The following is a 14,377-nucleotide window of genomic DNA, read 5'->3' as shown; positions in this document are numbered from 1 at the left end:
CTAGTCAATACTGGAGAGTACAGTTTGAAGCCTGGATCGACTTTCATCCATTGGTCTTTTCCCAAAAAGGTAGGAACATTCATAGCATATGCAGCCCTAAATTTGGCAACAGAGAAATACTCTAACACATACTGATCAACTTCACCATCTTCACCCCCTATAACACTCATGAAAAACAATGCGTGTATGCAGGGTATCCCACGGATCTGCCATCCCCTACAATGGCATGTCCTATCAACCAAACTCACTGGATACCTCCACTGCCTGTTTAGTTTGTCAGTGTAGGTTACCTCAGCCTCCATTCCTTTTCTGACGCATTGCATCCTCAATTGTTTTGCCCTCTCATGCAAAGACTTAATCAAAGATGGGAGCATGAGATGGCCAACATAATTTGTGGATGCAATTCTTTGACGCAGATCGATCTTTATCATGATCATCTGCCTAATCTTATCAAATATTTGCCACAGCATAAGCCCTTTCAATGACTTGACCTTTGAATTGAAACTCTCCGCAAGGTTACTTGTTACATAGTCTACCTTGCAAATTTCATTGAATTGGCTTCTTGACCACACCCTACCATGATGTTCATCCAAGTACTCCTTCACCCCAGGTTTTTGTTTATACAACACATTGATGGCGTGTAACTCACACGTTCGTTGGGAACCCCAAGAGGAAGGTATGATGCGCACAACAGCAAGTTTTCCCTCAGAAAGAAACCAAGGTTTAATCGAACCAGTAGGAGTCAAGAAGCATGTCGAAGGTTGATGGCGGCGGGATGTAGTGCGGCGCAACACCAGAGATTCCGGCGCCAACGTGGAACCTGCACAACACAACCAAAGTACTTTGCCCCAACAAAACAGTGAGGTTGTCAATCTCACCGGCTTGCTGTAACAAAGGATTAGATGTATAGTGTGGATGATGATTGTTTGCGTAAAAACAAGAGAACAAGATTACAAGAGATTGTATTTCAAGATAGAGAATTGGACCGGGGTCCACAGTTCACTAGAGGTGTCTCTCCCATAAGATAAACAGCATGTTGGGTGAACAAATTACAGTTGGGCAATTGACAAATAAAGAGGGCATGACCATGCACATACATATTATGATGAGTATAGTGAGATTTAATTGGGCATTACGACAAAGTACATAGACCGCTATCCAGCATGCATCTATGCCTAAAAAGTCCACCTTCAGGTTATCATCCGAACCCCCTCCAGTATTAAGTTGCTAACAACAGACAATTGCATTAAGTATTGCGCGTAATGTAATCAGTGACTACATCCTCGAACATAGCACCAATGTTTTATCCCTAGTGGCAACAACACATCCATAATCTTAGAGATTTCTGTCACTTCCCCAGATTCACGGAGACATGAACCCACTATTGAGCATAAATACTCCCTCTTGGAGTTACAAGCATCTACTTGGCCAGAGCATCTACTAGTAACGGAGAGCATGCAAGATCATAAACAACACATAGACATAACTTTGATAATCAACATAACAAGTATTCTCTATTCATCGGATCCCAACAAACGCAACATATAGAATTACAGATAGATGATCTTGATCATGTTAGGCAGCTCACAAGATCCAACAATGAAGCACAATGGGGAGAAGACAACCATCTAGCTACTGCTATGGACCCATAGTCCAGGGGTAGACTACTCACTCATCACTCCGGAGGTGACCATGGCGGCGTAGAGTCCTCCGGGAGATGATTCCCCTCTCCGGCAGGGTGCCGGAGGAGATCTCCAGAATCCCCCGAGATGGGATTGGCGGCGGCGGCGTCTCAGTAAGGTTTTCCGTATCGTGGCTCTCGGTACTGGGGGTTTCGCGACGGAGGCTTTAAGTAGGCGGAAGGGCAGGTCAAGAGGCGGCACGAGGGGCCCACACTATAGGCCGGCGCGGCCAGGGCTTGGGCCGCGCCGCCCTGTAGTCTGGCCACCTCGTGGCCCCACTTCGTCTCCTCTTCGGTCTTCTGGAAGCTTCGTGGCAAAATAGGACCCTAGGCGTTGATTTCGTCCAATTCCGAGAATATTTCTTTACTAGGATTTCTGAAACCAAAAATAGCGTAAAACAGAATCGGCACTTCGGCATCTTGTTAATAGGTTAGTTCCAGAAAATGCACGAATATGACATAAAGTGTGCATAAAACATGTAGATATCATCAATAATGTGGCATGGAACACAAGAAATTATCGATACATCGAAGACGTATCAGCATCCCCAAGCTTAGTTCTGCTCGTCCCGAGCAGGTAAAACGATAACAAAGATAATTTCTAGAGTGACATGCCATCATAACCTTGATCATACTATTTGTAAAGCATATGTAGTGAATGCAGCGATCAAAACAATGTATATGACATGAGTAAACAAGTGAATCATATAGCAAAGACTTTTCATGAATAGTACTTCAAGACAAGCATCAATAAGTCTTGCATAAGAGTTAACTCATAAAGCAATAATTCATAGTAAAAGCATTGAAGCAACACAAAGGAAGATTAAGTTTCAGCGGTTGCTTTCAACTTGTAACATGTATATCTCATGGATATTGTCAACATAGAGTAATATAATAAGTGCAATATGCAAGTATGTAGGAATCAATGCACAGTTCACACAAGTGTTTGCTTCTCGAGGTGGAGAGAAATAGGTGAACTGACTCAACAATAAAAGTAAAAGAATGGTCCTCCATAGAGGAAAAGCATCGATTGCTATATTTGTGCTAGAGCTTTTATTTTGAAAACATGAAACAATTTTGTCAACGGTAGTAATAAAGCATATGAGTTATGTAAATTATATCTTACAAGTTGCAAGCCTCATGCATAGTATACTAATAGTGCCCGCACCTTGTCCTAATTAGCTTGGACTACCGGATCATCGCAATACACATGTTTTAACCAAGTGTCACAATGGGGTACCTCCATGCCGCCTGTACAAAGGTCTAAGGAGAAAGCTCGCATTTTGGATTTCTCGCTTTTGATTATTCTCAACTTAGACATCCATACCGGGACAACATGGACAACAGATAATGGACTCCTCTTTAATGCATAAGCATGTGGCAACAATTATTATTCTCATATGAGATTGAGGATATATGTCCAAAACTGAAACTTCCACCATGAATCATGGCTTTAGTTAGCGGCCCAATGTTCTTCTCTAACAATATGTATGCTCCAACCGTTAAGGTGGTAGATCTCTCTTACTTCAGACAAGACGGACATGCATAGCAACTCACATGATATTCAACAAAGAATAGTTGATGGCGTCCCCAGAAACATGGTTATCGCACAACAAGCAACTTAATAAGAGATAAAGTGCATAAGTACATATTCAATACCACAATAGTTTTTAAGCTATTTGTCCCATGAGCTATATATTGCAAAGGTGAATGATGAAATTTTAAAGGTAGCACTCAAGCAATTTACTTTGGAATGGCGGAGAAATACCATGTAGTAGGTAGGTATGGTGGACACAAATGGCATAGTGGTTGGCTCAAGGATTTTGGATGCATGAGAAGTATTCCCTCTCGATACAAGGTTTAGGCTAGCAAGGTTATTTGAAACAAACACAAGGATGAACCGGTGCAGCAAAACTCACATAAAAGACATATTGAAAACATTATAAGACTCTACACCGTCTTCCTTGTTGTTCAAACTCAATACTAGAAATTATCTAGACCTTAGAGAGACCAAATATGCAAACCAAATTTTAGCATGCTCTATGTATTTCTTCATTAATGGGTGCAAAGTATATGATGCAAGAGCTTAAACATGAGCACAACAATTGCCAAGTATCACATTATCCAAGACATTTTAGCAATTACTACATGTATCATTTTCCAATTCTAACCATATAACAATTTAACGAAGAAGAAACTTCGCCATGAATACTATGAGTAAAGCCTAAGGACATACTTGTCCATATGCTACAGCGGAGCGTGTCTCTATCCCACAAAGTGAATGCTAGGATCCATTTTATTCAAACAAAACAAAAACAAAAACAAACCAACGCTCCAAGAAAAGCACATAAGATGTGATGGAATAAAAATATAGTTTCAGGGGAGGAACCTGATAATGTTGTCGATGAAGAAGGGGATGCCTTGGACATCCCCAAGCTTAGATGCTTGATTCTTCTTAGAATATGCAGGGGTGAACCACCGGGGCATCCCCAAGCTTAGAGCTTTCACTCTCCTTGATCATATTGCATCATACTCCTCTCTTGATCCTTGAAAACTTCCTCCACACCAAACTCGAAACAACTCATAGAGGGTTAGTGGTCAATAAAAAATTAACATGTTCAGAGGTGACACAATCATTCTTAACACTTCTGGACATTGCATAAAGCTACTGGACATTAATGGATCAAAGAAATTCATCCAACATAGCAAAAGAGGCAATGCGAAATAAAAGGCAGAATCTATCAAAACAGAACAGTTCGTATTGACGAATTTTATCGAGGCACCAGACTTGCTCAAATGAAAATGCCCAAATTGAATGAAAGTTGCGTACATATCTGAGGATCACGCACGTAAATTGGCTTAATTTTCTGAGCTACCTACAGGGAGGCAGGTCGAAATTCGTGGCAGCAAAGAAATCTGAAACTGCGCAGTAATCCAAATCTAGTATGAACTTTACTATCAAAGACTTTACTTGGCACAACAAAACACAAAACTAAGATAAGGAGAGGTTGCTACAGTAGTAAACAACTTCCAAGACACAAAATAAAACAAAAATACTGTAGTAAAATAAACACATGAGTTATCTCCCAAGAAGTGCTTTCTTTATAGCCATTAAGATGGGCTCAGTAATTTTAATGATGCACTCGCAAGAAATAGTATTTGAAGCAAAAGAGAGCATCAAGAGGCAAATTCAAAACACATTTAAGTCTAACATGCTTCCTATGCATAGGAATCTTGTAAATAAACAAGTTCATGAAGAGCAAAGTGACAAGCATAGGAAGATAAAACAAGTGTAGCTTCAAAAATTTCAGCATATAGAGAGGCATTTTAGTAACATGAAAATTTCTACAACCATATTTTCCTCTCTCATAATAACTTTCAGTAGTATCATGAGCAAACTCAACAATATAACTATCACATAAAGCATTCTTATCATGAGTCTCATGCATAAAATTATTACTCTCCACATAAGCATAATCAATTTTATTAGTTGTAGTGGGAGCAAATTCAACAAAGTGGCTATCATCATATATAGGAGGCATATTGTAATCATAAAAGAAAATTTTCTCCTCAATGCTTGGGGGACTAAAAAGATCATGCTCATCAGAGCCAACTTCCCCAAGCTTAGAATTTTCCATAGCATTAGCAACAATGGTGTTCAAAGCATTCATAGTAATAACATTCCCATTAGCATGCATATAAAGTTCCATGGGTTTTTTAATTCTCTCTTCAAACACATCATGTCCTAATTCAAGATAAAGTTCATAAAGGTCTCTCATATTTTTGTTGTTTTCCATTATGCTTAACTAGTGAAATAAAAACATGCATGATATTAAGTAAAGTAAATGCAAGTAACTAATTTTTTGTGTTTTTGATATAGAGTGCAAACAAGATAGTAAATAAAGTAAAGCTAGCAACTAATTTTTTTTGTTTTAATTTAGTGCAGCAAACAAAGTAGTAAATAAAATAAATCAAGACAAAAACAAAGTAAAGAGATTGGGAAGTGGAGACTCCCCTTGCAGCGTGTCTTGATCTCCCCGGCAACGGCGCCAGAAAAAGAGCTTGATGGCGTGTAACTCACACGTTCGTTGGGAACCCCAAGAGGAAGGTATGATGCGCACAGCAGCAAGTTTTCCCTCAGAAAGAAACCAAGGTTTAATCGAACCAGTAGGAGTCAAGAAGCACGTCGAAGGTTGATGGCGGCGGGATGTAGTGCGGCGCAACACCAGAGATTCCGGCGCCAACGTGGAACCTGCACAACACAACCAAAGTACTTTGCCCCAACGAAACAGTGAGGTTGTCAATCTCACCGGCTTGCTGTAACAAAGGATTAGATGTATAGTGTGGATGATGATTGTTTGCAGAAAACAAGAGAACAAGATTACAAGAGATTGTATTTCAGTATAGAGAATTGGACCGGGGTCCACAGTTCACTAGAGGTGTCTCTCCCATAAGATAAACAGCATGTTGGGTGAACAAATTACAGTTGGGCAATTGACAAATAAAGAGGGCATGACCATGCACATACATATTATGATGAGTATAGTGAGATTTAATTGGGCATTACGACAAAGTACATAGACCGCTATCCAAAGCATGCATCTATGCCTAAAAAGTCCACCTTCGTGTTATCATCCGAACCCCTCCAGTATTAAGTTGCTAACAACAGACAATTGCATTAAGTATTGCGCGTAATGTAATCATGACTACATCCTCGAACATAGCACCAATGTTTTATCCCTAGTGGCAACAAAGCACATCCATAATCTTAGAGATTTCTCACTTCCTGCATTCACGGAGACATGAACCCACTATCGAGCATAAATACTCCCTCTTGGAGTTACAAGCATCTACTTGGCCAGAGCATCTACTAGTAACGGAGAGCATGCAAGATCATAAACAACACATAGACATAACTTTGATAATCAACATAACAAGTATTCTCTATTCATCGGATCCCAACAAACGCAACATATAGAATTACAGATAGATGATCTTGATCATGTTAGGCAGCTCACAAGATCCAACAATGAAGCACAATGGGGAGAAGACAACCATCTAGCTACTGCTATGGACCCATAGTCCAGGGGTAGACTACTCACTCATCACTCGGGAGGCGACCATGGCGGCGTCGAGTCCTCCGGGAGTTGAGTCCCCTCCGGCAGTGGTGCCGGAGGAGATCTCCGTAATCCCCCGAGATGGGATTGGCGGCGGCGGCGTCTCGCAAGGTTTTCCGTATCGTGGCTCTCGCACGGGGGTTTCACGACGGAGGCTTTAAGTAGGCGGAAGGGCAGGTCAAGAGGCGGCACGAGGGCCCACACTACAGGCCGGCGCGGCCAGGGCTTGGGCCGCGCCGCCTCGTAGTCCGCCACCTCGTGGCCCCACTTCGTCTCCTCTTCGGTCTTCCGGAAGCTTCATGGCAAAATAGGACCCCGGGCATTGATTTCGTCCAATTCCGAGAATATTTCTTTACTAGGATTTCTGAAACCAAAAACAGCAGAAAACAGAATCGGCACTTCGGCATCTTGTTAATAGGTTAGTTCCAGAAAATGCACGAATATGACATAAAGTGTGCATAAAACATGTAGATATCATCAATAATGTGGCATGGAACACAAGAAATTATCGATACGTCGGAGACGTATCACACATCCAAATGAAACAGATGCTTCCTAGAGCTGCATGTGTATGAAGCTGGCCATAGGTTGTCAGTAAAAACTTTACCCTTGAATTTCTTTGTAAAATTCTGTACCAAGTGTCGCATACATTCCCTATGCTCCACCTGTGGAATATCGTTTCTACCACGCCTCCAAACCTTTGCAAGCGTCTGTGTGGATAACAAGTCCTGGTGGATGACCTATAAGGTCGCGCAAATTCTGCAGAAACCAAGTCCAACTTTCCTGTGACTCAACCTCCAAAACCCCATAAGCAACAGGGAACATCCAATTATGTCCATCAATCGCAGAGCAAGAACTAGCTGTCCTTTAAACCTGCCATGAAGAGCTGATGCATCCACAGCCAAATAAGGCCTGCAACCGTCCAAAAAGCCTTTCCAGCAAGCTTTGAAACAAACAAAAGCCCTTCTGAAACATTCCTTGTGCATTACCTTCCCGCTTTTCAATTTGTAGGGAACTGTATGCTTGTCTATCGCTACAACACTGCCTGGACTAGACATCTCCACTTCAGCTTTGAAAGTGTAAAGCAACTGAAAGCTTTCATTCCATGGACCATTGATCTTGTCAAGAGCCATTTCCTTTGCATAGAACATCCTCATGTAAGGTACTTTCATTTTATACTTCTCAACCACCTTTTTTACGAGTGCTGTTGGACCAAGTGAAGGATCTTCTCTCTGCCAATCTAGGATTATATCTGCCAACCACCTAGTCTTCGCTAGCTTTGTTTTCAGCTCTGGCTCTCCCCCTAGAGGTGGACACCTATGGATCTCCTTATTCTTCTTTATCTGAAACATAATGATAAGGGATGTCAGTAATAGATAACAAATTTTACACTGTGATCTAAATACACAACTGGTTGGCGTAGTACCTGAACCAAGCTGCTTCTGCGCATTGTGGATGCATGCAGCCTAAACCTACACCTTAGGTATGGGCATTTAATTGTGAACCTACCTGGCTCACTTTTAACAACCTCAAAATTATTCTTAGTGAGAATGTGATATGTAGTAATTGCATTACGGTAGTCCATCATCGTTTGAAACACGGTGCCTTCTACAAGCTGGGGATCCTCCCTGTTCCACTCAATTGTTGGCAAGTCTTCACCTTAGTAATCGGCTAAAACGAGGCTGTCATCATTCTCATTCTTCTCTTCATCATCAGTGTCATCAAATCTGGCACCAAAAGCAATATCTTCCATGTATTGATCCTCCATTGCCTCGCCATCGCATCAATCTACCAATTCAGGAAACATCAACTCATCCTCATCATCTTGAGGAGACTGATCCTCAATGTCTGCATCGTCCTCCACATCGACCGTACGAACGATCTGGCTACCACTAGCACTGGGGACAGATGGTGCTGCTGTGGACCTACAAGGAGCGCCGCGGCGCACACTGTTAGAAGAGGCAGCAGCAATAGAGAGACATGATGCCCGACCACCTGATGATGCCCCAGCACCAGAGAGAGATGATGCCCGGCCCCTATCCACATGGACACGAATTTTACCGAACCGGCAAGAAGCATTCAAAGCAAAAAAGAACTTCCAGATCGTCGTCGGAAATTAGTGGAACAAATCTTCCCTCCTTGTTGTGCAAATATTCGAAATGAACTGCATCGTCAGAGCTCCAGCTGTACTGAGCGCAGATGTTAGCTTTCAAATTCCTCAACGAGATGGTGGTTGCAACCACCGCAGGGAAGAAAAACCCATTCTTATAGCGTTTAGAATCACGCGTAAAGCTAGAATCCAGCCTAACCACCAGCCGAAAAGCCAGCGCTGGATCAATCCTATTCGAAAAGCAACGCAGTTAGTTGAGCAACAACGATTGGCGCTCAAAAACTGCCTACTATTAATTCACATAGGCAGACGATGCTTACCTAGATGGAATCCATGCGTTAGATCCCTCCGATTCCCAATCTTCTCCGCGGCTGACGCGAACATTTGGCACACCAGATGGACATACAAACTCCGCGAAAGGGGTAGATCTAGATCTGGTGGAGGCGGAGCCCTCTCCGCCTCCCGGTGGTGGTGGTGGTGGGGGCGGCTCGACGGCGGACGACGCCATAAGGTAGGAGGGCAGGACGGCGTGGCGGCGGAGGGGCGGTGTGTGAGCTCCTCCAGTATCGGGCGGAGTGGAAAGCTTTGGGTGAGCTCCTCCAGTCAACAGTCAACACAGTTCGAAAGAAACGGCCAATTCAACACCAACACGGCTCCCTAGCCGTCACCGGTAACGGTGAAGGCCTCTGACCAGACGGCAACCCTCCCGTCTGAGCGTCTGCGACGGGTTTCAAACTAGAGGGAGGGGAAAACTGAGGAAAAACTAAGGGGCTGGGGAAAACTGAGTACAACTAACGAACCAGGGGCACGAAAATAGAAATCCCTTTTATTTTTTAGATGACACTCCTCCCAACCTTTTGCTTTCACAAGCCATGGCTAACCGAATCCTCGGGTGCCTTCCAACATTCACATACCATGAAGGAGTGTCTATTTGCAAAATTAAGTTGCTTACTGATGAATCAGAGCAAAACATGTGAAGAGAATTATTAATGAAAGTTAATTAATTGGGGCTGGGAACCCCATTGCCAGCTCTTTTTGCAAAATCATTGGATAAGCGGATATGCCACTAGTCCATTGGTGAAAGTCTGTCCGAAGTAAATGACAAGATCGAAAGATAAAACACCACATACTTCCTCATGAGCTATAAAACATTGACACAAATAAGAGATAATAGCTTTTGAATTGTTTAAAGGTAGCACATGAAGTATTTGCTTGGAATGGCAGGAAATACCACATAGTAGGTAGATATGGTGGACACAAATGGCATAGGTTTTGGCTCAAGGTTTTGGATGCACGAGAAGCATTCCCTCTCAGTACAAGGCTTTGGCTAGAAAGGTTGTTTGAAGCAAACACAAGTATGAACCGGTACAACAAAACTTACATAAGAACATATTGCAAGCATTATAAAACTCTATACTGTCTTCCTTGTTGCTCAACACTTTTACCAGAAAATATCTAGACCTTAGAGAGACCAATCATGCAAACCAATTTCAACAAGCTCTACGGTAGTTCTCCACTAATAGGTTTAAACTACATGATGCAAGAGCTTAAACATGATATGACAGCTCAAAACAATTGCCAAGTATCAAATTATTCAAGACATTATGAAGCACTTTCTGTTTCCAACCAAATATCGATAAATGCAGCAGTTTTCAACTCCACCATGAACATTAAAATAAAGCTAAGAACACCAGTGTTCATATGAAAAAGCGGAGCGTGTCTCTCTCCCAAACAAGGATTGCTAGGATCCGAATTTATTCAAACATAAACAAAAATAAAAACACACAGACGCTCCAAGTAAAGCACATAAGATGTGACCGAATAAAAATATAGTTTCAATAGAAGAAACCTGATAAGTTGATGAAGAAGGGGATGCCTTGGGCATCCCCAAGCTTAGACGCTTGAGCCTTCTTGAAATATGCAGGGATGAACCACGGGGGCATCCCCAAGCTTAGGCTTTTCACTCTTCTTGATCATATATCATCCTCCTCTCTTGACCCTTGAAAACTTCCTTCACACCAAACTTCTCATAAACTTCATTAGAGGGGTTAGTACTCAAAAAACTTTAATCCACTTTGCTCCTATAGTGACACATTGCAAGAACTCAATAAAACATTAGCTACAGCTCTCCACGTCTAGAAAACCTTGCTTCAAGTCCACAAGAGACAATGCAAAAAAAAACAGAGATAGAATCTGTCAAAACAGAATAGCCAGTAAACACGAATTTTTAAAAGGTACTTCCGTTGCTCAAATCAGAAAACTCTAAACTAATGAAAGTTGCGTACATATCTTAGGAACACGCACGTAAATTGGCAGATTTTTCTGAGTTACCTACAGAGAATCATACCCAGATTCGTGACAGATAGAAATCTGTTTCTGCGCAGAAATCCAAATCTAGCATCAACCTTCTATTAGAGACTTCACTTGGCACAACATTGCAATAAAATAAAGATAAGGAGAGGTTGCTACAGTAGTAATAACTTCCAAAACACAACAAAACAGTAGCAAAATAAACACATGGGTTATCTCCCAAGAAGTTCTTTCTTTATAGCCATTAAGATGGGCTCGTCAATTTTAATGATGCACTCGCAAGAAATAAGAGTTGAAGCAAAGGAGAGCATCAAAAAGCAAGTTCAAAACACATTTAAGTCTAACCCTCTTCCTATGCATAGGAATCTTGTACACAAATAAATTCATGAAGAACAAATTAAGTGACAAGCATAAGAAGGTGAAACAAGAGTAACTTCAAAATTTTAAGCATATAGAGAGGTGTTTTAGTACCATGCAAATTTCTACAACCACATTTTCCTCTCTCATAATAATTTTCAGTAGCTTCATGGATAAACTCAACAATATAACTATCACATAAAGCATGTTTCTCATGATCCATAAACATATAATTTTTATCAAGGTCAAAAATAGCGGGATTAAAACTTTCAAACCCAATAATATAACAAGATGATTGATCAATCTCAAGAGATATGGGACTCATAGATAAAGTCAATAACTCTCCAATCCCATTTTCATTAGTAGTACAATTAATAGTATCAAGTAACATAGGACCATCATCTAGAGACTTATCATAAACATTTGCTAAGCAAAACTCTTTAGTACCATGCATTTCGACATCAGGCACAAACAAAGCATTATCATAAGATTTATCAAAATAGCATGGATTATCATAGATAACAGTAGCATAATCATTTTCACAAGTTTTACTCATAGGGAATATTTCAAGAGAATCCACATGAACATAACATTCAACCTCCTTCGGTAAGCATGGAGGACAATCAAATAGTGTAAGAGATAAAGAGTTACTCTCATTAGAAGGTTGGCATGGGTAGCTAATCCATTCTTCCTCCTTTTGTTCATCACTCTCCTCTTCTTTTTCATCCAATGAGCTTTCAGGTTCATCAATTTCCTCCTCTTTTTCATCCAATGATCTTTCAGGTTCATCAATTTCTTCTTCCACCGGTTCCTGCAAATTGTGAGTGCATTCTTGTGCATTAATGAGTCTCTCGTTATAATCAATGATATAAGGATTATCACTGTAGCTTTCTATGCAAAAATTAAGGATAGAAGAGACATAATATTTAAGGTCCTTACAAACAACACAAGTTTCAAAAAAATTAGATATGAAGGATTCTATCTCAGAGGCTCCCATAAATATGACAAATTGTTCTACCTCTTCGAACCCAAAATGAATATAGTTATTCCAATTATAGTTCTTAATTAAAACTTCCTCACTAAAGCCACATTGAAATTTAAGATGTTTAGTATCCTCTTTAGAGCAACAGTTTATATCATGGCGTTTAAGCAAGATTTTAGCAATTGTATTTAATTTTTCTATCACAGCACTCATAACTTTTCCCGTTCTTGATTCTCTATAATTATTATATAATTCAATAAGCTCCAAATAGGTTGTAGGTTCTTCCATAACAACAGTTTTTAATTTTTAGGTTTTTCAAATTTTTATGGAGTTTTGGGTATATGAGAAAAGTAAAACAATACGAAAACAAACTAAACAAAAGTAAACTAAGCAAAGTAATACTAGACAGAAATAAACTAAGCACAAATAAACTAGACAAAAGTAAACTAAGCAAAACAAAATAAAATAAAACAGAGAGAGAGGTGGAGTGTACTCCCCAGGTGAACTTATGAGTAGAGCTATGCCTCCCCGGCAACGGCGCCAGAAAATAGTCTTGATGACCCACAAGTATAGGGGATCGCAACAGTCTTCGAGGGAAGTAAAACCCAAATTTATTGATTCGACACAAGGGGAGGTAAAGAATACTTATAAGCCTTAACAACTGAGTTGTCAATTTAGCTGCACCTGGAAAAGCACTAGTAACAGGGGTGATGTGAAAGCAGCAGTAATATGAGAGCAGTAGTAACAGTAACACAGCAGCAGTAGCAGTAATATGAGAGCAATGGCACCAGAAAATAGTTGATACTACTTCCAATGACATGTAGAACGAGTATATGATGATGAGAGATGGACCGGGGTTCCCAGCTATCTACACTAGTGGTAACTCTCCAATAACAAGTGTTGGGTGAACAAATTACAGTTGGGCAATTGATAGGATTGAAATAGCATTAAGACAGAACATCAAGATTATTAATCATGTAGGCATGTTTTCCATATATAGTCATACGTGCTCGCAATGAGAAACTTGCATAACATCTTTTGTCCTACCAGCCGGTGGCAGCCGGGCCTCTAGGGAATCTACTGGAAATTAAGGCACTCCTTTTAATAGAGCACCGGAGCAAAGCATTAACACTCCGTGAAAACATGTGATCCTCATATCTAAGCCTTCCCCTCCAGTTGTCCCAATTTCTGTCACTTTGGGGCCTTTGGTTCCGGACATAGACATGTGCATACAACTTGTAGATACAATCTAAGCAATAAGTATAGAGCTTAAATCTAAGATCATGCCACTCGGGCCCTAGTGACAAGCATTAAACACAACAAGATTGCAACAACAATAACTTCACAAACTTTATAGATAGACTAATCATAATATAACAATCCATCGGATCCCAACAAACACAACACCGATTACATAAGATGAATCTCAATCATGTAAGGCAGCTCATGAGATCATTGCATTGAAGTACATGGGGGAGAGAATACCAACTAGCTACAGCTAAAACCCGTAGTCCATGGGGGAACTACTCACGGAGCATGATGGAGGCGGTGGCGTTGATGGAGATGGCTTCCGGGGGCACTTCCCCGTCCCGGCAGGGTGCCGGAACAGAGACTTCTGTCCCCCGAAACGGAGTTTCGCGATGGTGGCGGCGCCCCTGGAGTCTTTCTGGAGTTTCGTCAATTGGTATCGAGGTTTTAGGTCACCAGGGCTTAAATAGGCGAAGAGTCGGAGTCGGAGGGGCCACGGGGCCACCTCACACTAGGGCGGCGCTTCTCTCGGGCGCCGACCACACGTGTGGGGCCCCCAGGGCACCACACGT

This window comes from Lolium perenne, chromosome 3 (assembly GCF_019359855.2).
Source record: "Lolium perenne isolate Kyuss_39 chromosome 3, Kyuss_2.0, whole genome shotgun sequence".
NCBI lineage: Eukaryota > Viridiplantae > Streptophyta > Magnoliopsida > Poales > Poaceae > Lolium > Lolium perenne.
The sequence above is the reverse complement of the archived record's forward strand: the minus strand, read 5'-3'. Positions refer to the sequence as shown.